At 37.3% G+C, this 3,679-nt stretch overlaps 1 non-coding gene across 1 annotated transcript; it reads left to right on the forward strand.

Moving 5' to 3' along the window:
* The first annotated feature begins 1,639 nt into the window (after positions 1-1,639).
* Trnaa-ugc (transfer RNA alanine (anticodon UGC)) lies at positions 1,640-1,716 on the forward strand. The gene has a single exon. It is a non-coding gene; the product is annotated as a tRNA-Ala (tRNA).
* The last annotated feature ends 1,963 nt before the right edge of the window (positions 1,717-3,679 follow it).

The raw sequence follows: 3,679 nt of genomic DNA on the forward strand, positions 1-3,679 counted from the left end.
AAAGGATGTTGGAAACTGTGAATCATACTTTAAGAGTTATGAAATGTGTGTACATGCGTGACAATGAGTATCACAATGCCGACAGAAATTTTTAGACGCTGCTATTCATGAGATTTCATCTGTATAAATTACTACTGTAATTTTTCGACCTGTGAAATTTTATTTATATGAGACTGTCACTGTAGCGGAAACTGCTGTTGGATATGTTTTGGTAAAGAATGTTAGTGACCTTGACGTAATGCACTGTGGGCGCCCAGCTGCGCGACAGTTGGCTGGGAAAAAAAGCCATTAGTGTGTGTTTCAGAGGCACAGGTGTAGAAAAAAGGGGCCATTAACCTCGCTATTGACACTTGTTTGTAGAAAGCATTGCAAATACGACACACTCATACATGAAAACATATTATTACTCTTTGGAGCTGGTAATTTCTGATATTTACTAAAATGCCTATGAAATCATGAGAAGTATTTTACGTCTACACACCTGATTATGACTACTGTCTTTCTAGTTGAGAGATTTTTTTACTGCCTTATGAGATGCCATATGGCTAGTGAATGACGTTTCATGCCTTGCTTTATATATACATTTGCTCATTTTGTTTGATATCTAGTTTCTAGCTGCACTGCAGCATTGGTTAAAAAAAATTTAATAGATGTACCAATGTAAATCATTTCTGTCTACAGATCCATTAAATAATAATTTTATGATGTACTTTCTTTAAAAAAAGGGAGCACAAATAGACATTTCCCTTCACAGGAATTGCATACATAATTTTTTTGCAACAAACTGGTAACATGTTTAGTAGAGTAAGTTATCATGATGCATCTCTCTAGTGTTAAGATGTGACATAGGTATTAGACATAGCTATCTTCACGGTAATATTTTTTCTGCTTGAGCTTTGTCATGTTTAGGTATAAGTTATTGCATTTGCTGCTGCTGTTTGCCAGGATTAGTCCTACTGAATTTTTTTCACTTTGTATTACTCTGCTAAGCCAATTTTACTACTGATTTATTCTTCTTCTTGCTGCACATTGGCTCATATTAGTTGTAATGTTACATTTGCTTTGCTAATTTGTATTTATTGCTGCTTGCTTTGCCACTTTGCATTTTTTTCTCGTTCTTGTTTGTGTTAACCATTTTGCGCTGCTGTATTGCCTCATCCCTTAGTTTATGTATCTGAGCTCCGTAGACTTAAGCTAGCTTAAGAGGGGGGATACCATTTAAGAAACTAAGTATGAAGAATAGGGAATGAATGCATTGAGAAGTTTTATGAAAAAGTTTGGCCAAAAAAGTAGTGTACAATGAAGAATAATTATTTTGAAAGAGCATACGAATAGATTACAGAAAGCAGGCATAGATAGGACTTTTTTGGAATAAATTGAAGAATGAAGGGGGATTTCCGAGAAGCAAAGAAAGTTTTGAAACTTCCTGGCAGATCAAAACTGTGTGCCAGGCCGAGACTCGAACTCGGGACCTTTGCCTGTCGTGGGCAAGTGCTCACCAACTGAGCTACCCAGCCACGACTCACGCCCCGTCCTCACAGCTTTACTTCTGCCAGTACCTCGTCTCCTACCTTCCAAACTCTACAGAATCTCACCTGTGAACTGGAAGAAGTAAAGCTGTGTGGATGGGGCGTGAGTTGTGCTTCGGTAGCTCAGTTGGTAGAGCACTTGCCCGTGCAAGGCAAAGGTCCCGAGTTCGAGTCTCGGCCCGGCACACAGTTTTAATCTGACAGGAAGTTTCATATCAGTCGCCGACATGGTACCTCAGCGTGTTCGGTCAGAGGGGTAGCTGCCCTCTGTAATAAAAAAACTGAGTTAATCGATCAACAACGAACTTAAAAGGGCGTCTTACGACGTCCGCCCTGAGCAGTTGCGACGAACAAAAGCAAACAAAATGAGATAATCGGTTCTAAATATAAAAAAAAAGAGTCTCGGCCTGGCACACAGTTTTAATCTACCAGGAAGTTTTATATCAGCGCACACTCCGCTGCAAAGTGAAAATCTCATTCTGGAAAGTAAGTTTTGTTTGCAAGTGAAATACGATAAATACTGCAGAACCAAATGTTATACTGAAAACAAACTCTGTCCTTTCCTTTTGCGTTATTCCACTATGTGTTTATGTGTACCCTTGTGTGTCTATGTTCTTTCTATCTTTATGTGTTGTAGACGTTTCTGATACTAAGCTGCATGTACTATGATGAGGAGTACTGTTATCCTCAAATACTTTGGATAGATGTTTGGATATTATTTATTCTGTTATGTATTCCTTTAATGATTCTGTTATGTATTCCTTTAATACTTTGGATAGATGTTTGGATATTATTTATTCTGTTATGTATTCCTTTAATGTTTGAATACTCTCATTTCTCATTTATTAGTTATGTCGCAATTTCTATAATACTCATGTATATGCTTATTTCTATTCTTTTGTAAAGCCTGTATTACTAAAAATGTTGTCTGTAGTATTATGTTCTTTAATGATGTTTTCTGTACCTTTTTAATTGTATTCTTATGCCATAAATTTGTAATTGTATAGACACCAGTTCTTCAAATTAAGTGAATAGTAGGGATTCATTTTACTGCACACGTTTCTGATGGTCATACTGTATGTGTAAAATCTCAGATGCTAAATGACTGTCTTAATGTTCGGATGTGAGTTGATAATTCAGCAAGGGACTGGTTAACAGCATTGCTGGTTCTAAGGACATTCCAAAACGTTTGAGAGTGCACTGACCGGCCGCCGTGTCATCTTCAGCTCACAGGCGTCATGTATCAGTCTACGAAACTGGAGCCGCTACTTCTCAATCAAGTAGCTCCTCAGTTTGCCTCACAAGGGGTAAGTGTACCCCACTTGCCAACAGCGCTCAGCAGACCGTTTGGCCATCCATACAAGTGCTAGCGCAGCCCGACAGCGCTTCACTTCGGTAATCTGATGGGAACCGGTGTTACATGGATTATGACAAATTTTTAAGTTTTAATACAAGAAAGGAGTTTTTAGCATCATGAGGGCGAGAAATATCAAAGTAGGGAAATATCACAAAATAGTTTGCAAAATAAAATTCGATGATTTTATAACAAAGTTATTTTCATTTCACCATCATTTCAGATTTGCAACATAATTTCTTTAGTAATTAATCATGTGCCAACCAAAGGTAAATTAAAATTATTCGCTTACAATACATAATTGATGTATGCAGATGATTTGCGAGCAGATTCATTTAAAAGTGGTATTCTGCAAATTGTATTAATTAACTATGTTTAGTGTGGGGAACTTTACTTAGTAGTAGTCCAGTAGAATTGTAGTTAATAACAGGTATAGATCATTCTCAATTATTTGAACCAGATAGCCAATATTAGGTTGGTGCATAAGTTCGTAGCGTTTTTGTTTGGCATATTGGTATTCCAGTTGGTATGGGATATTTATCGATTGTCGTTTTGTACATGTAGTTCAGTGTTGTTATTTGATTTTACATGTTGTCATTTTGTCATTTGGAGATAGTAAGTTAAGCACTGGACGCTAGAAAATGTAGTGCCAGTTGGAGAAATCGCAACATTTCCGATATATTCTTCTGTTGGAGCTCAACACAGGGGTAACACTTAGTGGATGCAGCCAGAAACATTTGCTTCGTCTATGGGAACAATGTCATTCGACAGAGCATGGCAACGTAATGTATATGGA

Source organism: Schistocerca serialis, chromosome 2 (assembly GCF_023864345.2).
Source record: "Schistocerca serialis cubense isolate TAMUIC-IGC-003099 chromosome 2, iqSchSeri2.2, whole genome shotgun sequence".
Lineage (NCBI taxonomy): Eukaryota > Metazoa > Arthropoda > Insecta > Orthoptera > Acrididae > Schistocerca > Schistocerca serialis.